This window comes from Dermochelys coriacea, chromosome 4 (assembly GCF_009764565.3).
Source record: "Dermochelys coriacea isolate rDerCor1 chromosome 4, rDerCor1.pri.v4, whole genome shotgun sequence".
Classification (NCBI taxonomy): Eukaryota; Metazoa; Chordata; order Testudines; family Dermochelyidae; genus Dermochelys; species Dermochelys coriacea.
This window is the reverse complement of record NC_050071.1, coordinates 70668160-70691685: the sequence shown is the minus strand read 5'-3', so window position 1 is coordinate 70691685 and position 23526 is coordinate 70668160. Positions and strand designations below refer to the sequence as shown.

At 41.3% G+C, this 23526-nt stretch overlaps 2 long non-coding RNA genes across 2 annotated transcripts; one reads left to right on the top strand and one right to left on the bottom strand.

The window, feature by feature from the left end:
- The first annotated feature begins 2143 nt into the window (after positions 1-2143).
- On the top strand, positions 2144-17094 carry LOC122459962. The gene is made up of 3 exons (XR_006280956.1): positions 2144-2156; positions 3403-3406; positions 17022-17094. It is a non-coding gene; the product is annotated as an uncharacterized LOC122459962 (long non-coding RNA).
- On the bottom strand, positions 11346-13592 carry LOC122459963. Its single transcript, XR_006280957.1, has 2 exons — positions 13447-13592; positions 11346-11422 (listed from the first exon to the last, which is right to left on the bottom strand). It is a non-coding gene; the product is annotated as an uncharacterized LOC122459963 (long non-coding RNA).
- Positions 17095-23526: the final 6432 nt, after the last annotated feature.

Sequence of the window (23526 nt, the reverse complement as noted above, 5' to 3'; positions counted from 1 at the left end):
CACCAGCAGAGCTAGCTAACTATGTGAAGAAGTTTATGTTGTACCTTTTAAAGGGGCGTAACAAATTATACCCTCATGTCCCCAAGCACAAGCAGGGAGCACTGGGAGGCATTGTGCCTCTTGGTTTCTTGCTGGGGTGGTACGCCTCCACACCACTGCTTACAATAGGATGAGCTAGCCAGGGGCTAGCTCTTAGGTCCCGGTCAATTTGCAGTGGCAGTCAAAAAAATGTGAACATAAAGTTGGGAAACATTAAGAAAGGGATAGATAATAGGCAGAATATATCATATTGCCTCTATATAAATACTTGAATACTATGTGCAGATCTGGTCACCCCATCTCAGAAAAGATATATTGGAAAAGGTACCAAAAAGGACAACAAAAATGATTAGGGGTATGGAACAGCTTCTATATGGTGAGATTAATAAGGCTGTGACTTTCAGCTGGGAATAGAGACGACTAAGGGGCAATATGTTAGAGATCTATAAAATCGTGACTGGTGTGGAAAAAGTAAATAAGGAAGTGTTATTTACCTTGCTTAATTGGGGCCATAATGAATCACAATGAATTGGCTATAAATATATAGTTATTTTATAGAATATATTTTGTACAAAATAAACATATTTGTGAAAACAATTAGAAATGAACCTCAGTACATGAGAGAAAATCGGAACCCAACTTGGTGCATAACTGAATATTATTTTATTATATTTATCTTCTCTGGCTGAGTAGCTACTGAACCATTAAGCCCAGTGTACACTGTGTGAGCAGCGGTATTCTAGGTACAACATATGCCTTGCTAAACATTTGCTAAATGTATACATTGCTGCACAGGTGGTGGAACTAGAGCTGCTGGGGGTGCTGCTGCACCCCCTGGCTTGAAGCAGGTTCCATCATATCCAGGATTTACAATTTGGTTCAATGGCTCTCAGCACCCCGACTATACAAATTGTTCCAGCACCACTGCATTGCTAAACCACTGGTTGCTAGCAGGGTTCTTTCACAGTTTTCTTAACTCATATGGCAAAGTATTTTCAGTCTGCAAGCACATATGGTGTGGTTAAATCTATAGCACAGTTTTGCTAGCACTGTTCTAAGAACAAAAATATCAGGCTGTAATAGGTGTCTCAAGTAGCATGACCAAAGTTGAAGCACCCAAAGTGAATTATCACTTCTGAGGAATTTTAGGATAAATTGTCTATAGGAAAACTAGAAAAGAACCCGTTAGTATTAAAGTAACTGTATAAAAGTAGTTCTAGACAACAGAGACCTTAGATCCAGGAAAAAGATAATTTGGGGTCATGGAAAATTATCTCCCCAACCCATTAAAGTCACTACTAGAGATGCTCACTCTCAATCATTATATTCTGTTAAACAGTTGCTCTTAATGTAGGAAAAAAACGTGTAATATGAATGTCAGTGTAAAAACCACAGTGGGCTGACTGACCTTTTAAAAATTAGGGAGTTGAGAATAAAAAAAGATTACTCTTCAGACAAAACTCCTTTAGACTATTCATTATATTATCATGTTAAAAATGCTTAGTAGGCTGTAGAGAATTAACTTACAATTTCTCTCATCTTGTTCCGACTGGATCAACGAATATGCTGTCTGCATCCTCTCCGTATTCCTTAAAGCTCCAATGATATTCCAAATCATATTTTATATTGTGTAGTAGAAGGTATGCTGCTATTTGGAATGCTGTTGACAGGTGACAAAAGCTTAAACTGATTTTTTAAAAATAGATGGGACTGTTCAGGAATTAAATTTTTTAAAATAGCTTTCTTAAAATGGGACATTTGAATTTTATTTGCTCAGTTGTTATCATTTTGTTGTTTATCCTGCCTCAAAATGGAAACTACAAGTCCTTGGATCAATGGATTGAAAAGCCATATGGTTTCACTATCAGTAGCACATTCAAATGCCTCTATAGCCTCTGTATAACCTTGTAGATCAATAGTCATCAGTCAGTCACAACAGATCACAACCAGGCCTTCCAACTTCAAGGCAGGGTGGCGATCTATACTCCTTCATCCATGGAAGAACACTATTATTTCAAATTTGTGCTAAATTAGGGAACTATGAACATACAAAGACTGGTATAAATTAACCTCTGTAGTTGCTGGGTAAAAATGATAGAGGCTACATTGCAGAGCATGTGTAGATCTATTTTGGAGCAGGGTGGAAAATCTTCCACTCACTCAATCTTTCATCATCTTCCAGGTGTGGCAGCTGCTAAACACTGCTGAACCACAGTGTGCTAGAAGCTTTGGTCACCTGCTTTTCAGGTCCCTTTGTTTGTGTTTGAAATTTTCTACCTCTTGGGGATGGAAAGCCTTAGTATCTAAGGATATGTCTACACTACCCGCCGGCTCGGTGGGCAGTGATCAATCCAGCAGGGGTTGATTTATCTTGTCTAGTCTAGACATGATAAATGGATCCCCGAGCGCTCTCCCATCGATTCCTGTACTCCATTGCCATGAGAGGCGCAGGCGGAGTTGACAGGGGAGTGTCAGCAGTCGACTCACCGTGGTAAAGACACCAGGGTAAATAGATCTAAGTACATCAACTTCAGCTATGTTATTCGTTATACGTAGCTGAAGTTGCGTAACATAGATCGATCCCCCTCGTGTAGACCAGGGCTAAGCTGTCCTGAATTTATCTCCAAAATAGTGTTTGCTCATTGTGAGTGCTTTCAAACAACTCCAGAACATAGCTACTCCAAGCTATACATGTATATGTTCTTATCCTTGTCTGCAGTACCCATGGCTGTGCACTGAGGTGTTATGAAAATATGTTTCTGTCTATGTATGCTCTGTCTATGCACTCTTAGGAACAGCTCGCGTGTGCTGCCTGGTTCTAAAAACTAGCTCTAAATCTTATAAGGTTCAATCTTTCTCCATCCTTATCACCTCCCATAAGTTTGAACTTGTAGTTTTTTTTCTCCTCCTGGTGAAACATTAGTAGCACTAGAGTCTGACAGGGAGGGGGAAACACATTCTTCAAAAAAACTTTGATCAGCAGGTTGTGCACTATATTGATCCAAAAGGAGGGCAGCTCAGTTAATATATTTGTTGCTACTTTACACTGGTGCAACACTTCCCAGTCAATTCAGCCTACAGCAGAGTCCAGGTTTTGTAACTTCTGTACTTTGGGTTTATGGAACAAATGCTCAGCAAAGTATTCTGCTTCCTTCTCTAACTCCATGCTGTTTCCTCATCATGTCTGCCTTTCATTCCCTTTCTTTCTTTTCTCTATAAAGAGTAGTCTACTTATACCCTGTTCTCACTTGCTGAAAGTTAAAACTTCATTTTAAAAACTGCTTTAATTTCTCATAGTTGAAACTGTGTAATCTTTTGGAGTTCCAGGTTTTCCACAAGCAGGTTAGGGTCTCCACAGCAGAGTTTGGTGAATTTCCGCAAAATCAAGTATATTATTTTGCAGAATTGTCACCTGAAAAGTTGGCACTTTCACTTCATCCTCTATTTCTCCACCCTTTGCTTACAGTTTGGAAACATTTTTTTTCAATAGATGTCTTGGAAGAAACACACATTTGTCACTCAAAAGTTGCCCATTTCTACTATGAAGTAGGCCTGTTATTACTTGAAAAATCTGCATATTTTAGAAAAATTTTCCACAAAAATTGGCATATATTCAAGGTTGTAACAGAATCTAGTAACTTTTCAATTTGGAATAGTTTTTGCATTTTATTGTACATGTGCCTAACCCACTTCTTCTCTAATGTCTCGAATTATGAAACAAAAGCAAATAATATCCCATGACTCCTGACACTGTTGTCATTGACCTGCATTACACTAAAGGAAGGATTCTCTAACCACCACCATTGTAATAGTTCAGATACTAAGTGTGAAATCATTAAAATCAGTTTTATATGGTAAATAGATGGAGCTGATCTGTGCAGTGTGAGTTGCTGACCTGTCTGTTTTTACGTCTGTAAACAAACAAAAAATCAGCAAGATATTTAATATATAACTTTCTAGTAGTTGATCCATTTTGTAAAGATTTTTTTCCAGAATGTTGAACCAATAGAAGTTGCTCATCTCAAAAACTGAGAAAAAGGATGAAAAGATGAAGGTCAAAGTGCAAAGGAAGTTGTTGAAGAAATGCTGACTCAGAACCTGGTAAGAAAGTAAAATACAGTGGAGATCTTTGCCCACTTAACAGCCATAATGGAAAAGATGAAAAAGAAAGATTGGAAGATAACATAACATTAAAACTATGAGCACCCATGCTAAAATAAGGCCTGATCCAAAGATCAGGCAAGAGTCTCATTGGCATAAATGGACTTTGGATCAGACTCAGATATTCCAATGAAATGGATGAGCAGAAACAAAGAATCTGAGATAAGTAATCTGGATACCAACTCAGTAAGCCAAAGGTTTCAAAATGTGTGGTAGCCTCTGTGAAATATTTTGCCTTTCCTTTGAAAATTGCCCCTTTGTAACAAACCTCTCCTCATTATGATGAGAAGGGTTTCTTTTGTGGGAAAGAAAATCCTCCTAAAGTTATCAATGTTACACTGGTTACACATGTTTACTTATGACCTTAAACTCATTCTCCTTTTTAAATGACATTGGATCTTTTCCTTTTTAGTTTTCATGGCCAAAAAAATCCCCAGTATAGCACTTGAAATTTATGTCATAATAAAAAAAAAAAGGATGCCTAAAATCTCTGACACTTCCTGTTATATTTCTGAGCTTCCCAGTTAGAACATTGTGTAAGGAAGGACACTCAGCGAATAACTTGATGTAAATAGAACAATAAAACGCTGGAACTATTAAAGTAACAAATGTATTGTACAGTAATATAAAGGAGATTTCCTCCCCCTTCAGTTGCCCCTCTGAAGGTGTGCAAAAATCCATTTGTGCACAGCACCAAGAAAATGGAGAACAATATTAAAATAACTGTAACTACCCTCACTTCTTTTATCAAGACCCTGGCAAGAGATCCAAATTTTCTACTGGGAGCAGGATTCCCAATATATTTACAATAGAAAGGAAGAGAGTCAGACACAATAAGGACTTGATTCACAATGATACTATTATGATTATGCAATATAGATTTTAACATTCAGAATGAAGAAACATTTTGTTATTTGTCAATAAAGACTTCTTTTTTTAAAAGATGACATTTAAAAACCACACATGCAGTGGAAACATTGGTAATGATTGAAAGTTAACAAAATATTTCTATTGGCTTCTGTAACCAATCACGATTTTTTTTTTTTGTGGCCAGGAGACATGAATAGCACTCTTAAAGAAGAGTAAGGGGTATATATCTTGGAAGCAGTACATGAATCCTACAATAAACAACTACCTGAGGCAAAGAGATTGTTTCTTAATGTATAAAATTATTCCAGGTGTCTGTCTAATATAAGTATATTCCAGGTTGATCCCATTATCCTATCACTTTCTTTGATCATGTACCATGGTCTATAATTTCTGGGAGTTATCTGCAAAACAACAAGGGAAATACTTAGACTTTACAACCTCTAGATACAAAAAATTGCTGATGGGGTCAAATACTGCTGAACCTTTCTCCATGAATAGGTCATACAATTGGTCTTTCTGCAGAGGATCTAAGTTAGACTGAAGGAGAAGAAATTTGCTCCAACAACATTGTTGTTTGATGGAGATAATCATATAGCTGCTCTTCTGTCACTGCTATGGCTCATGGCGGGTGGTAGCAGCTGTGGCTCTGAATACCAAAGGGCTTTAGACCTATGGAATTGTATAATTGTTGCCTATTCCAAGTATGCCCCAAATTCTCACTTTGCACTGTGGAGCACAGTTTTATGGCAAGCAGAATTGTGGAATCCCTGTGTGTGGCCTCTCTGGGTTTGTCTTCACTTGAAACTTACATCAAGTTAAAATATGACTTTGAGAAGTTATGTTAACTAGCACAATGTTAACATCATGTTTACACTCAGCATAGACAAAAACATGTTGTGTTAAGCATTGTGTCAGCTGGTCACTAGTAAAAGAATTTAGAGAAAGATAAATGAAACTGTGTACTGTATATTGATTTTTAGAAATGTGTTTATTGATACACAAACATTACAACACAAAATAAAATACTGAATGCGAATAAGGAGAGTAATGGTCAATAAACCGTATCCCTCCTGCGGGGTAGATGACCTAGTAATTAATTAATCATTTATATTCAAAGAAAGTCAATAACAGAAACCACTTTTCCTCTAAAAAGTCCTTCTCCAAAAAAGCTACTCTGCTTCTGATTATAATCCACTGATAAAAGCTCTTACATTAAAGACAGCCATTGATCCAGGATAGGAGAATACTCCAATAGTCCAAGGATACGTCATACATTTTGTAGGCAAAAAGAAGATGCAATACAAACTAATGTTTCTGTTTCATTATTGTCTCTCTAGATTTACTGTCAACAGGCCAAATGCTACCTAACAGGGTGGCAGGACTCTTCTGTTGACCTCCCCTGTCAAGAAGGGTTGGAACCCTTTGGGGAACTCTTTTAATAGGTTCCTGATGATCCACAGCAGCACATACAGCTTTTTAACTCTATCATGTCTGCAAAGGAGGTTGGATTGGCTGTGTGGGCAGAGGGTCCTCTTCACTAGAAAATTACACTGAGTAATGCCCCCTACTCCCTGAGGGGTGATGTGTGTTCCTGAGGCCATAGAGGAGCAATCCTTGCACTCTTTAAAATACAGGGACTCCTCATATCTTTGGCTCTTGTATATGGTGTCTGAGAGCAGTGAAGTCTCTTTGGCCCCAATCCACCAAGGTACTTACGTGTTGCAATACGCACACTTTCTCTGGCCCAATTGCTGTGTAATTATTCAACTGTTTAATAATTAAAGGGGAACAGCTTCAACAGGACAGACTGAGGAAGCCTCACATCAGAATATCCCTGAGCCCCTGTTCAAATCCCTTTGCTCATCAGGCAGAGGGAGGACTAGAATCTGGGGGTTTCCCATGCCCTGGATGAGTGTGCTAACCACATATAGCTATAAGGGTGGGCTGTGACCACCTCCTCCTCCAGGCCATTTTGTGTGGAGGCAGCCTCTGAGCAGATCTACCAGATCTGGTCCTGCAGACAAGGTAGGTGAATCAATCTGGGGCTTATATGGGATGTCTAGAGAGAGGCGGCAATGAGCATGCCCATGTTACGCGGGGTTCTTTCAACCCAGAGCTCTTGGTAACTTTTACTCTGTGTGAGGTGGTGTCAGGAAATAAATCGGGGAGACACGGCCATCCAACTGATAGATGGTTGGCACAAACAGGACAACACGAGTGCTTTCACTTAAAGCTAAACTTGACTTAGTCTCAAGCACTTATACACATATCTGCAACAGGTTAGTAAAACACCCCCAACCCTTGATAATTACCAAAGCTGAGTGTGGCTCTCGAGTGGCACAGCAGCAGCCCATCTGCTAGTGGAGAACACAAGATGCATCCAGAGGGAGAGTCCAGTCCTGAAGAGACCAATCACCTCAAACTTTCCCCCCTTATTTATACATTAGTAATAGAATACTAATGTCATGTCCCTTAAAGGAAACTTGTTAAGCAAGCAGTTCCAATGGGCAAGCAAGAGGTTCCTTCTGATTATTGATTAGTCATGTGTGGGTTTTTCCAGAGTTTGCAGCCTTGAGGTCCCAATAAGCATTCCTGGGGCACATCCTGCCCTTTTAAGATGCATGGATCAGCAACTTCAACACAATTCTTATCAGGAAGGATGTGAGGTCAAGCTGCCCTTTCTGTGGCACCCCAAAACTCCCTCCCCTCCTACCTTGGTTAAGCTAAGCCTGCTGACTTGGCTAATTTACAGCCTGCTGACTTGGCTGTTTTTAGCAATAAGCCATAGTGGTTTCAGGTACTTTACTGGTTTGCCAAAGTCTCCCTGTATACCCAGAGGCAGAAAGTTATGCACTTAAGGAACTTTTACTGCAAAATGTAGGCACTTATTGAATTTAGGCACCTACAGGTCAAGGCAGAAGCTGAGCAGGGGTTTTGTGGATCACTGCGATGCCTAAAAATGGAACTTTTGCATCTAAATCCGGCCTAAGTACCTTTACAGATCTGTGCCTTTGAATTCTCTTCTCTCCATGTGCAGTCATGGACCCAAAACAATCTAGCCCATGGAATTTAATAATGTGAACCTTAAAAAAAAAGTCTCCTTCTAATAATTTTAGTTATAACTAAAGAGGAAACCCTAAAGGTAAAATCAGCTTTGTCCATTGGTTAGTAATGAAGTTGCTCTCCCAATCATATTTGGGACTGTCAAGGTTCCTTCCCCACTCTGAACTCTAGGGTACAGATGTGGGGACCCGCATGAAAACCTCCTAAGTTTACTTTTACCAGCTTAGGTTAAAACTTCCCCAAGGTACAAACTATTTTACCTTTTGCCCTTGGACTTTCGCTGCCACCACCAAATGTCTAACTGGATTTATTATTGGGAAAGAGTCATTTGGAAATGTCTTTCCCCTCAAAATCCTCATCAAAACCTTGCACCCCTCTTCCTGGGGAAGGTTTGATAAAAATTTTCACCAATTTGCATAGGTGACCATAGACCCAAACCCTTGGATCTTAAGAACAATGAAAAAAGCATTCAATTTCTTACAAGAAGAATTTTAATAGAAGAAAAGGTAAAAAGAATCACCTCTGTAAAATCAGGATGGTAAATATCTTACACGGTAATTAGATTCAAAACATAGAGAATCCCTCTAGGCAAAACCTTTAGTTACAAAAAGACACAAACACAGGAATATCCATTCCATTCAGCACAGCTTATTTTCTCAGCCATTTAAAGAAATCATAATCTAACGCATATCTAGCTAGATTACTTACTAAATTCTAAGACTCCATTCCTGTTCTGTCCCCAGCAAAAGCATCACACAGACAGACCCAGACCCTTTGTTTCTCCCTGCCTCTAGCTTTGAAAGTATCTTGTCTCCTCATTGGTCATTGTGGTCAGGGGCCAGCGAGGTTATCATAGCTTCTTAACCCTTTTCAGGTGAAAGGATTTTTCCTCTGGCCAGGAGGGATTTTAAAGGTGTTTACCCTTCCCTTTATATTTATGACAGGGACAGTAGTTGGCTTTTGCAAATTATCAACTGCAGCCATTCTTAGTTTTCAATAGACAAAGTACTTTTGGCTCTGCTTGTATATTTTTTGGATCTTGTGATTTTTGGGGCCAAAAATTATATCAGATCTTTGGTCTATTTTCACAGGGCTTCAGATTCACACAAATGATAGAAACATGTGACAGAGTAGGGTATTTTGGAGTTTGTTTTTGCCTTGTTTTTTTGTCTTCCTGATCCCATCCTCAGCTGGTACACATGTGTGCAGTTCATATGGAGTTCCACCTATTTACAGTAGCTGAGAATTCGGTCTGTTGTGTCTAACATACATTTTAAAATTGGAAATAACTTGTAATTATTAAGGACTGAGGTGGCACTGCAACTGTAATAGACAAGTATGTTAAGGAAGCTCCAATTAGCAAGAGTGTCTGAGAGTGCTTGGCAGAGATGGGAAAGCTCTGGAGAGCTTGAGCGGGTGTGATTTCAAAGATAATTATCTGAAATGAACTCTAGAGTGAGATTTTCAAATGTGACTAAGGGATGTGACTGCCAGCTCTCATTAGCAATAAATGGGAATTGAATATCCAGATCCTCTAATCAGTGTTGAAAATATCACTCCTAAACTTTTGGGGGGTACCCTGTGTAAAGAATATCTTTCCTCTATCTAATTCTCAGTTGGAGGGTGGCCCAACTCTCCCATCTATTAAGGGCCTACATTGTGCTTTGGTGGAGGAGAGCTATATGGGACTCCTTTCAGAATTCACCAGTGCCAATCCTCAGCCACAGTGATTGATGTAGAATGACTCAGGATGAACTTTTCTGAATGCATGGTTTTGTTTCTAGCCTTTGCCAATCCAGGGAATGAGACACAAACCCTTGTACCTGGCTGACTCCCTCTGAACCTTGGAGATTTGCCCATCACTTAATGACAGCAAATTGCTTACAATAAAGAAGTGTTAGATGTAATTTGTTGCCATCTGCCTTTATTTTGCTAATCCATGTGATTGGACACCACATTATGTTTGTTTATATTTGCAATTTATCATGCCTTTTACTCTCCTGTGTATGCAGACTCCTTTCATAAAGAAAGAACAGCCAGCCACAAAAGAAATGGTCTCAGCTATTGCACAATATATGTGCAAATTAATTAAATTAATTGGAAAATAAAAAGAACATGCAGCACTTACTGCAGATCTTAGACAGACTGCACTTGCTTACAATACATGTACTTATTTATGCAATTTATTCTTGTTTAATTTGACTATTTATTCCAGCAGCTGTCAAATCGCATTGTGTTTGTGCTACAGTACCTCTGAGATGCAGAGAAGCTTCTCTAGGGACACTGTCATATGAATTGTACTGTTTTCAGTGTGTTTTTCAGAGAGAGAAATGTGTTTTAGTAAGCAAGCACATATCCTAGTTTTGAGTTCTCGGTATTTAATAACTAATTCTGTTCTCCGCTAACCAGTTGTACTGATGTTCTCTACTATTTTCAATTTTTTAAAAATGGGAAACTTGTTTTAAAAAAAATGCATTTGTTATTTTAAATGCATATTATGGACATGGGGCTGGGGATTACTGTGCATGTATGTTTTGTTTGTACAACTGGAAAATACAGTTCTATATAGTATATAGTTCCCATCATAAAAGGTGCTCCTCCTAGGTAGAGGCCAATGTAACTCCACAAAGGTAGAAGTCAATAGGCTTCTAGAGATACCACATTTTAAGGTATAGCCAACACTGACAGACTTTATTTTCACTGTTTGACTTTTCTCTGTACACATCCGGCCTCGTACCCGTCCTGTAGTGCAGTGAAGATGGAGGCAAGGGTAGTGTACCAGTCCTGGATATTGACAGTCATGCAGGGCCATTCCAACAATCCATGAATCCCTTTGCTGCCTGACCCTTACCGAATTGAATAAAGGTTGCCCCCACCCTGTTGACAGCAGTAGTAGAGACCTGCTTCACCCCAACATGGTCCCTGAACAACACACAGTTATAAATCAATGTTTCTATTGGAATTCTATGAACCACTGTGAAGCATTTAGTGGAAGCTATAACAGATTATTAACAAGCAGACAATGTGCCCCTGTGTCTGTGCATTTCTTCGTCAGTACTGACAGCAATTGTCCCTGGGCTGCACGAAATGGGGTGGCAGGGGCGGAGAGGAGAAGAGAAGGAGACAATGGAGGTAGAGAAGGGTCAGCTTTTAAAAGAACTTACAGTTTAGCAGAAATCCAACACCACCCCTCTCCCACCAACCAACCCCTGTCTTTTCTTCCCCGTTATGAATGGAAATAGTACAGGAGGGAAGTTGGTTGGTGGCTTGTGTGCAGGTCTACCTAGATCTGGGAAGAAAAAGAGAACCATTTGTTTGTCCGAGGAAAGTCAGAGTAGTCCAAACATTTCAGATGTTTTTTTACTGTTCCCAGTCCCTAGTGTCTGTCCTCTCTCTGCACTGAGTCACTCTCAGTGAGTGAAGTATCCAATCCAGTGGTTGCACAAACACAATGCCATGTCCCTTTGCTGTGGAGAGGTGACTGACTTGTGGTGTTAATTCAAAAGTTCAAGGAAGGAGAATACACTTCTAGAGTCACTCTCTGTTTCCCTGTCCTTTTCAATGCCGTTTGCTGGACACAAAGGCTCAAATGAATTTGTTAGTCTCTAAGGTGCCACAAGTACTCCTTTTCTTTTTGCGAATACAGACTAACACGGCTGCTACTCTGAAACAAAGACTGGAGTTTCTGGTGATGCAGAAACTGGGTTGATGGATGCTTCTTGTGATTCTCTGTTCCTCTTCCATGGGAACACTGTCTGCTAGCTTAAAATATAATAAATTTCTTCTCAAGTTGCACCCCTTCCCATAAGCATAATTCAGCAACTTTTGGGAGTAGCAGAAATTCAAGCTGGTTCTTTGGGTTTTAAGGCAGGGCAAATGTGCTTGGTCCACCTTTGTAGCTCACCAAACCCTCCACTTAGCATTATGTAGAGGAGTCACCATTAGCAAAATATTTATCTGGCAACGATGGCTGTATATCCTCCACAGGCCTAGAAAGCCTCTTCTCTTTTCCAGTCTGATATTTTCAAAACAGCTATGTTCTCCACCCTTCGAAGAAGAAGAAAAGGACAACTAGTAACACTTCCCTAAAGGAACTGTAACTAGGGTGACCAGATAATAAGAGTGAAATATCAGGACACACTGGGCGGGGGGGAGGGGGAGGAGAGGGGAAGGAGACAGACACAGGTGCACAGCCCCAACCGGAGCCATGAGAGGGGGCACATGGGGGTGGGCCCATACTATGCCACACAGCTCCCCTGCCCATCGCCCCCTGGATCCACTGTGCCCAGAGCCCCCACAACCCTTCCACCACAAATGCACAGTGCTGTGCACTCACACCCCACCCAGCGCCCCCTGTCCACAGACCCACAGCTGCCCAGCACCCCCCACCGAACCCCCACTCGCTAGCTTCCCAATGCACACAGATTTCCCCTCCCTCCCTTCCTCTCTCCCAGTGCCCTTCTTCACAGCTCAACTACCACAGCTACACAACGTCCCACACAGACCTCCAGTGTCCTGACACACACAGATCTCCCCCACTGCACAGCACCCCCAACACACCCCCACTGCCTAGCATCCCAAAACACACAAACCTCCCCTACTGCCCAGCGCCCTCCACACACCTCCCATTCACCATCACACCCTGCCCCCTTCCCTGGCCGCACTCACCAGCCCTGCTGGGAGGTCTCTGGCTCCTAGAGTGAGAGCGGTGAGGGGAGTTTCCAGACTCTCCACATGCTGCACCCGCCACAAGCGTGAGCTCCGTGGCTCCCATTGGCCGGGAAAAGTGCCAGTGGGAGCTGCCAGAGCCACAGAACAGGGCTTCCAGGTGTCGGCAGCACGCAGAGTCCTCCCACCCTAAGAGCCAGAGGGACCTGCCAGGGGGCGAGGTGGGGAGTTCCGGCGGTGCTTACCTGGGGTGGCTCCTATCCTGGGAAGCATCTGGCAGGCAGGTCCCTCTGGCTCCTAGGGTCACAGGTCAGGTCGGGTGGGGTGGGGGGGCAGGGGCTCTCTGCCCACTCCCGGCACCTGCAAACCCTGCCCCTGCAGCATATGGTGTCCCTGCCACTGGGTGGGGGCTGGGAGCTGCCCCAGGAAGCGGTGAGCAGTGACACTGTGGCTGCGGTCCAGACGGTCCCAATATTGGGACAAAGGGCTTCCCGACAGATGTAAGGTCGGGAAGCAGGAGAAATCTTCTAAAATCAGGACTGTCCCAATAATATCGGGATGTCTGGTCACCCTAACTGTAACACACTCCAGCTGGCCCCTGGAGTCAGTGTACACATTACAACATTTTAATATACCGTATCTTACCATTTTTAGCTTCGGCTCCTTCCTTGTGGACAGCAAAAATAGTCTGAAAGAAGAGGGCTGTAACAGCTGCGTTCATGGGATGCTAAAAAAGTATCCATCTTGTGGCTTTTGGCTGCACTGTTATGTTAGGTGGGGTGATTTTTTAGGTTCCTGCAAAGAAGAAATAAAATATAAAGCTAGCCTTGCGTTTGACTTGGCAGGGCATTCCAATGCCGGGAGGGAACACATTCAACTCAGAGGACAGGAGCAGCAACTCAGAGGTAACAGAGGAAGATGCTGATGTACTCTGGAGAACATGCTTGTTGGCACAGACAGAAAGAATCAAGAGCAGCTGGACTTTCTTTGGGAAAAACAGGATTGGGTTGTTAGGGAGGATGAGGCATTCCTGCAAATGGAGAGACAGCACGGGCAATGGGAGTGTGCCCATAGGGAATGGGAGCATGCACAGAGGGAACAGGATCATGCACTCATGTAATCCCCAGTCCAAGTGGGTGGTGGAATACTTTTGGGGCCCACCCACTGCCATTGCCACTGCTCCTCTTCAGAATGGGCAACACCTCTTCCTCCTTCCCCTTTTCTTCCTCTTCCAGCTGCTGACCACACTGCTGCTGGGGCAGTGAATTCCCACTCCCCACCTCCCACCACACAGGAGCATGCTGGATGCTTGGAATAACATACTCTGTGGCACCCAAAACCCATCATATCCTCAGAGCATGGAGGAGGGAGGTAATGAGCCCCATGCTATCTCTGTAGTTCAGCCTTTGCTCAGCCCCCAAATTCCATGCAGTAGATGTCCCCATTTGTCTCCCCGTAGAATAATCCACAGTATTCCCCCCCCCCACCCCCACCATCCCCTTGGCAAGGCGAGGGGGAAGGGAAGAGCAAGGAGAAGGTTGTTTGCCCGCTTCTCTACGAACTTTTTTTTTTGGTTCATTTGTTCCTGTCAAACACCGTTTTTGATCTATGTTCGTGTAACCCTTCTGCCCATCAGAATTGGCAGCAACAAGGTCCGGGTTCAGTATCTAGGGGTTCCATTCCAATAACACAATGCAAAACTGGCTTGAGCCCCCACCCAGTGACCTGGGACAAATATATACCACCCCCGGCTGGGCACCTCCAAGAGGCAATACTTCCCCTCTCATAAGCACATAGTCTGAGTGTAGCAAAAAGCCTTTTAATAACAGAGAGAAACAATGTGGCATTATGTTGGGGAAACACCACCAACAGGATTCATAACACAATCCATGAGCAAAAAAACCCACCCCAAGCAAATTGGGCCATGTCCTTTCCCTTTGGTTCTTGAGTCAAGCAACCCAAAATCACTCAAAGTCCCAAAAATCCAACGACCCAAAAGTCTCTGTCCCTGGTCAGGGCAGCCCCAGAGTTTGAAAGTTTATCTGCAGAGTTTTGCCTCCCAACCTGGGTGGAGATGGGGGGGGGGGTTTAAGGGGCACCTTATGTGGTCCAAAGCTGATTGCCCCACCTCTCCATAGGGCTCTGCTGTGCCAGCCACCCCCATGAGCTGCTCCAGGCAGCCGACAAGCTGCTCTGCTCTGCTCTGCCCTGCTTGTCATCCCGCAAACTGTTCTGCCATATATCTTCAGGCTCCCCCACTACTTAACACAACACTCGGTGATTTCAGCTCTTAGTAAGTTTAGCTCTTTTGTGATTTCAGCTTGTAGTAGGGGAACCTCACTGTTGGTACACCATTAGCCCAAAGTGAATTCAGCTCAGCAACCCATAACTAGACTCCTAAGAGAATCAAAATTAGCTCTGATATTTCACAGTGGAGAATTGCAATTAGCATGTGAGACCCTCACCAGAGGACCTATACCACCAAGTATTAATATCTGTCTCTAGTCTCTCTCTATTCACTGGGTTTTGGAACCCATGACCCTTGCCTAGCAAGTACTGCTTAGTTGATGGTGAGTCCCTCCATCATAACAAAAGGCCGAGTACAGTTCCTTGATTCACATAATCAGGTTAATAACAGTTTATTCCTGCCCCAATAACAGAGAAACTGGGGCTCCTACAGCAGCCAAAGTGACCATCTAGGCAGGGTGGGTGTGCCTATGCAAACGAGATCAGCCTCTGAAGTTCTTTTCCACAACCCACCATGACTCACCACCAGATGTCAGGGTAGAGCTCATCCTGACTCTGCTTACATTCAATATATATAAATAAAAGTTACTGGTCACTTCACTTGGGTGTACCTTGTCTTCCAAGTATGATCAACATGATACTTCCTAGAGTTTTGGGATGGGGTAGCCGAATTCACAACGCATATCTGTGATTTATTAAAAGTCTGGTGCCATGGAAATGCAAACACTTTCATTCCACAAACCCTCCTCCTGCCAATGAATTTGTTATTTTAAAGGTTTCTTGACAATGAAGTAAACTGTGAAATAACTATTGTTGTCCAAAGCACCGCATTGAAAAACAGAGAAGAATTTAACTGAAATGTCTTTGTCTTTGTTAATAATTTACATAACAATAAAGAGAAAAGAAACAAAAGTAAAATAACATTGAAGATATCTGACAATGATCAGTGCATTTATGACCTCTTTCTCCCCGCCCAGCTGTTACACCCCCACGGACCCACCCTCAGGGTTTTTTTGGGAAGGCAGATTAGCACTGTATATTGCTAATGCTATTGCAAGCATCACAGGTGTAGGAGCAGGATTTTATAATTGTACTATAAGAATTGATGTAAACTTTGATTTCATTCTGCCAGCTACCCTTTTTGAATAACAGAAAGGAATGACTGTCTGAGACTGGGATCCTCTTTCTCAGATGCATTACAATTAGGACCTGTTATAAAGTTTAGTTAGTAAAAGACAAGATTTTGTATTATGTCTATGATAAATAGATTAGAGAAATGTTGAGGCCCAATGTAAATTGTTGTAGTTATAAGATTTAGCAAGACTTAATTTACAATGTATTCTGTATACTTTTGAAGGTTTCTGTGAGAGTCTGTTTGTGTGAATGAGGACTGCATGCATGTCCAGATGGTCAAAAAAAAAGTGAGTGACTTGGAAACACCAGGAGACAATCAGAAAATATCCATTGTATCTGAGGCTAAACATGTTAGTAGCACTGACGACCTCAGAGGTGAGGCAGGCACCCCCGAAGCCGAGACAACAAATAGAAGATAACAATGGGAAGCAGGACAATAACCATCAAATGATAAAAGCAAAGATTAACGCCACTTAAGAACCAATGATTATAGGATGACATTGCAAAATGCATGGACTCAAATGGGAATTTACAACTATAAAGATGGGGTGTTTTGTCATGAAACTCGGGGTTCACTCCTGCAAAACCTCGGAGCATCAGATCGCGACTGAAAGAGCCTAGCTCCTCACTCATGCTCAATCTATTAGATTGACTTAAACTACAACAGACTGGTAACTATAAAGACCATCTGCAGAACTTGTGTGTGTGTGTTTCTGTGTATGTTGTGTGACTGAAAAGCATATGCTAACTGTTGTATTTTCAATAAATATGGCATATTTGCCTTCTTTCTTATAAAAGATCCCGTGTGCTTTGTATAGCATAACACAAGGCAAACACAGGGAAGGGTTAAAGGTGTGAGTGGGGAGTGGAGGATTTTTTTTGCAGGCTGCAAGAGGCCAAAGGGGGAAGGAGAAAAAGAGCAGAGAACAGGTTAACTTAACACTACAGCTAGTAAGTTTAGTTTAACGATAAGATGCTGGGCCCAGTTTAAGGTTACCGTGCTAGATAAAAAATTATTTTATTTAGCTATAGCCAGCCATAAAAAAAAAAAAGTACACTAAACCAGGGCTACAGAGATGGAAAACACTGGCAAGACTATGAGGCGGGGAGCAGAGCTTTCCTGTCCCTGGAGCCGTTGTGTTTTGGGAAAGCGGAGAAGACCACCGAAAGCCTGTTTGGACTGGTACAAAGAGCACCAGGAACAGAGGTTGCAGAATGAAACACCCCCAAAGGAACCCAGGACTTAAAACCCTCCTAAGAGCTGGAGCAATTTGGAGATTGGCAGAGGACTTGAACGACCTGTGCACACAGGACAGAACTCCCGTCCACCCCTCCCCCTCTTCTTCTTACGTTACACCCAGGCCTGGCCAGCCTCAAATAATACAAATATAAATATAAAAGTAAATTAGGGCTTGGATTTCATCTTTCCTCTGAGTGATGTGGGGAGCACTCATCACTTTCCGCTGTTATTTTGTTATTTTATCAATAAAGCTTTAAAACTCAGTTACGTAATGTGCTCCATCATCTCCTCCCTAAAAATCCTGTGGCCTCAGCCGAATCACCTAACGCCCCAAGCAAATTAGTAACATAAATCTGTTACACAGCTATTACTATTGACAACCATGGGAGAGTATTCATGCCATGTGAATGATGATTATGCAGGGCTCCTGACAAGCGCTGTGAGCAATGCTGTCAGAAAACATTATGAGGAAGGAATTTGTGAATTCCCTCCCAAAACCCTACAGTACTTTTTAAAAACTACTTTAACAATGCTTAAGTGCTCCCCATAAACCAGCCTGGAATAGTGTAGTTAGGATAACAAAAACATTGTTATGGCATTACAATGCATTATCATTCACCTCAGCCCAAAATCACTGCAAGCTCCTCACTCAAATCAATGACTATCTGCTTCCTCATTCAGAACTTCTGCAGCCATTGGTCATGATTCCATGTTTCCAAGATGATCTGGTCCCACCAGACTGATTCCTCCAGGACCAGAAATGGTGGGTCCACCTTTGGGCATACTGTCATGATCCCTGCATTCAAAACATCTGCTCCATGGGACCCAAGTGGATTTTCATTCCCCCTCTGGGTCAGCTCTCTATAGACCAATTCCGTCCAGTGTCTGGTACCATGCTGCATGAATATTTGTCCAGTGAACTGTAGCAGGAACAGAATGACATCATCATGGACTTGCTCTTTATCTCCAACGCAGTTTGGCAGAAAGGAGAGATGGCAGGGAGTTGCCAGCATCAAAAGAATGAAGGAGGCTAACAGTTCCATCAACATGCAGTAAGGCAGTTCCTAGAGTGTCCCCTGTGGTGCACAGGCCTCTGGGATACCATTCCTGAAATGTTGGCACTAATGTCATGTACCAAAAAGATGCAGTTTGAATGAAGGAATATGCCAGTGCACAGTGTATACCATGCCCAGCATATGTGGATACTTGGTGTGGGTACAGAGTACAAGTCTAGCAACACATGGACAAGTAACTGTGTACACTCACAAGTGTAGACGTAGCCCAATAGTTCTAGCATAGCCCTGCCTTCAGACCCTAGCACAATACTAAGTGACTACAAGGGACCAGATCATCTTGGAAACATGGAATGATTTGCTGACACTTCCACAGCCAGCCAAAGGCTATGTCTACACTGGCAATTGAATGACAAAACTTTTGTCTTTCAGAGATGTTAAGCCCTCTCCCTCCGAAAGACAAAAGTTTTGCTGTGACAAGTGCCAGCGTGAACAGAGCGTTGTCAGCAGGAGCACTCTCCTGCCGACAACACAAATGCTGCTCATTGGGGGTGGAAGTGTTTTGTTGGCAGGAGAGCCAGCAAACCGTGGCTACACCGCACAGCTTTTAGCAGCACAGCTGTAGCAAGACAGCCATGCCACTAAAAGCTGTGTAGTGTAGACATAGCCTAATTTTTCCCTGTCATATCCAGAGGCCAAAGTTTAGCCAGTTCTCTTTCCTTTATAGGAAAGGATAGGAAAAGGATCTGGGAATAGAAGTTTCTAATGGTCCAAATGATTATTCTTTAAATGTTCAGTTGGGAATGGAGAAGGCACAGAGGCTGAAAGGGAAAGATATGTTTGAGGTAGTTTATCATCATTCGCCTTTCAAATTATTATTCTGTAATATCATTCCTCATGCCTTGTAACCCTTCTGTTTTGCCATGGGAACAATAAAATTTTAAATAAAGATACCAAAGATTTTTTGTCAGAGTAGCTTAGACTTATTTCTGTGTTTGATTATAGAAAATAGACCATACTGCTTATGCTTATGCTCAAATAAATTTGTTAGTCTCTAAGGTACCACAAGTACTCCTTTTCTTTTTACCATACTAGTATGTACTTTTTTCAGAGTAGCAGCCGTGTTAGTCTGTATTCGCAAAAAGAAAAGGAGTACTTGTGGCACCTTAGAGACTAACAAATTTATTAGAGCATAAGCTTTCGTGAGCTACAGCTCACTTCATCGGAAGTGAGCTGTAGCTGACGAAAGCTTATGCTCTAATAAATTTGTTAGTATGTACTTGTAACACATACTTGTCAAAGATATATATCCTGAATCTGGAATCAACAGTTCTAATAGGAATATATTCTTCTAGGCACTCTGTGGGGTTCTTGTAACAAATGAAGTTCCTGTGACCTAAAATCACTAAACACAAATCAAAAGTTTGGTAAGCAAGTAATTTTCTCGTAGTGGGTTAGCTTCCCTACTCTCTGCCAGGCGGAGAAGGAACAGCCCACATTAACAGGACATACTAGAAGTTCCAGGGATTTTCAAATGGAACAGGTGCTAATGAAGGAATAATTATCTTCAACTAGCCAGCAGATGGCCCTCAGGCATTCAGAGCCATATAAAAAGGAGAGATTGAAGTCTCCTTTCTGTTTCTGTGCTTTGAGATGTAGGAGTGTTTTTGCTATACCTTAAACCAGGCAGAGTATGTTCATGTTCATGTTATATTTACACATAAAACAACAACACTGTGCTCATAAGAAAGAGTAAGAACATATTAAGGACAGGACATAATTTTTTGTTTTTTTAAGAGCTTTGTGTTTTTTTATCTTTCTGTGAATGTTCTCATAGTTAGTAAGCCAGGTTGGCTGACACATGAAATCATTTGTGGCAGCAGCTCATTTATTTGGCATGTAAAGTTACCATTAAAAGTACTAGATAAGGCTTTTCATTTCATACTGTACATTCCCCTGAATTTATTGCACAGATTTTCCAACAGGGTTTTATTCTATCAGTCCCAAACTAAGCTTTATAACTCCAATTAGCTCACATAAGCTAACAGTTTGCATTGAGCTTGGCATTAAAAAGATCAAGTATAGTGTAGTGGAGAAAGAGAAATCACAAAAGACTGGTAATGGGTATTCCTATGAGGCTTACAGGCTTTGAAGGTAGTTCTAATTCAAGTACCTAACATGAATTAGGGGAGCATGCTACCTCGTCTACTGTTGCTGTTTGGTTGTGTAGTTAGAGTCTATCAAAATAGACCACACCTTGAAAGACACCATCGTTTCATTGCTGTTTGCTATGTCATTCTAAGGAAATAAGTCCCCTAACGTGATGTGACATGAGATTTTATGTAAAGAAGTGTAAGAATACATATAGGGAAGAAAAGCAGTATAGGTATATAAAATGCTATTTAGAGCTTGATTATAAATTTTCAATCTACCCTGAGAAACGGGCAGCATATAGCTAGCTGTGCTGCTGCAGGAGCAGACCAGACAGGGAATTGTGACTAACACCAGATCACTTCACTTCCCATTTGCAATCCTGTAGCATCCCTAGCACAACTATAACCGTTGCTTATGGGGAAAAGTAACATTAGGAAAGTATTGAATGTATTTTAGCTATTTTCTGTTGCAATTTAGCTTCTAGAAACAAGGAGTGCCAGTACCATGTGATCAGCCAGCTGTACAGACCATAGTTTTAGAACCTGTGTGTTAAATGACCAAGTAGAGTTATTATAAAGATTTTAAGAATTAAGCAATGTGCCCCATGTGTTTATCTATGACTAACAATAAGGAATAGCATCATTATTAATGTCATTTCGTTTTGATCCCTAAATTGAAGGAGGAGAAACTGGATAAAGAAAATGCTTCTGGGCTCTCCAGTGTAGGAGGAGGTGTAGGCGTAAAAAATCCAAGGGAAACTACAATGCTGGCATATCTCAAAGGCCTAAAAAGTCAGCATTCCCTTCTAATGTCTGTAATATTTTCAGATTTAAGATATGTTCAAAGCTACTTTCTACTTTGGAAACAGAATACTGAGCCCTGACAAGCCTGGAATCCATGTTGGCTGGCACTTCTACCCTCTGGTTCCATGCATGTTAATATCCCTCTCACCCTTACTTATCTTCTTTATAATATGGAAATAAACTTCTGATCACATCAAGAGAAGTCTGCATGGAGGTGAGATGCAGACAGCATTTTGATAGTTGCCTTTTCACTGCTTAAGTTGTCTGCTGTTGTACTCTAGAAGTAATGAAAAGTAGGATCAAATCTAAAAACTGTAGATAATACTGTAGATAAATGTTGATGTTTATTATACAAGTAGCATATGCACTAATACTGTAGATAAATGTTGATGTTTATTATACAAGTAGCATAATATACGGGGAAAGGTAGAAGAAGGATATCAACAAAATGATATTAGCTGTAAATGATCACACAATAAAACCTGTTTTACCGAAAATGCCTTTAGAACAGCATTGCAAGAAACAGATAATACAAACTGAATTGTGTGATTATCCATTCGGCAGCACTATTTATCATTGCAACCCTGACATTGACAGCTAGGTATGACTGTCTTAAAATTGTATGAAATATAACAACACAGTTAGCTATCAAATGAGGAATGATGCTCTTGGTATGCCTGCATATTAATATAATGCCACTCTTTACAATTATGCTATGAAGGCTTGCTCTCTGTAGACACATTAGTGACAATAGGGATAAAATGCATTATTTCAGAATGACTAAGATATAGTGAAAGATATCAACAGGATTCAGTCTTAGTCTTTTGCATCTTGTAACCAGCTAATGAGGGAACAGGCCTATTATATCTAATACTGGAGAAGTGGAATTATAAGGTTAGTTTTTGTTTAATCCTTTGTTTAACAAGAGACACCACAATGCATACCTGCTGTGGCAGAGCCCCTAAAAAGGAGCAGCTCTTGCATGAATTTTCAAGATTATCATTTATTTGAGGAAGCTTGTAATAATGGCCAACAACAGGTTTCTGCCTTCAGCCAGACCTATAATGTCACCCTATGTATCGCCTTATTTACAGATCACAACCAACCAGTTCGGCAAGTGCCCTTCACAGATTACATCAATTGGTCCAGACTCCATGTATTATAAAGAATTCAAATGCAAGTTATTGGAGTTATTCTAATAGCACCAGAAAGAGCCTTACACTCTTTCTTCATATGAGTGGCTTTGGCACAGCAGGTGTACAAGCAATACAGCTCTTGTCAAAGTTACCTTTAATTAACTTAGACAGTTTCTGTTCAGGGCCCACTTGAGTTTCTGTCAGAATTTCCTAATAATAACAACTGAGCTTTCATTGGCATTCTGGGAATGGATCAGATTCTTTAAAGAACACCATCATCAAATATTTAACAAGCTCACATATCTTCTATGCACATTAACAATATTTGCATATCTTTGCCATTCCAAATGCCCATCTGTGTACTTACCAGGTATGCTTAAATAACCACGAGGAGGGTTAAGGTCTTGTAATAAAGGCACTGGACTGAGACCCCTGTGTTCAGTTCCAAGCTATGCCACAGATTTTCTATGCAACCTTGTGTAAATTCCTTAATCTGCCTCAGTTCCCAATGTATAAAATGAGAATAGCAATACTTCCTGTCACTCACTTCTTTGTCTGTCTTGTTTATTTAGATTACATTGTAAGATCTTTGGGGAAGGGGCTTTTTATTGCTTTGTGTTTGTATAGCACCTTGTACAATGGGGCTTTGATCTTGGTTGGAGCCTTTAGGTGCTACTTTAATTCCCTAGTGGGGAAGCTACAGTTGATCATAACCAGAAAATAGATTTTTAATTCACCACAACTTGCCCACTAGGTCAAGTCCTGTTAAAAATCATGTTAATTAAAATGTGTTAGCCAGCACATTTTACAATGTAAATGATTTTTCTAGTCTAGTCATGGCCTTTAAAAGGAGTGAAAGTTCATTGAAATTCACTGAAGCAATCTGAGATTTTCTCTCAATTTCCCTGTAAATGGAGTTGCTCTATCACCAATATGAAACACACTATGGAATCCACCTACCAGTATCTAGCTATAGAACGGATGTGAATGTTATGAAC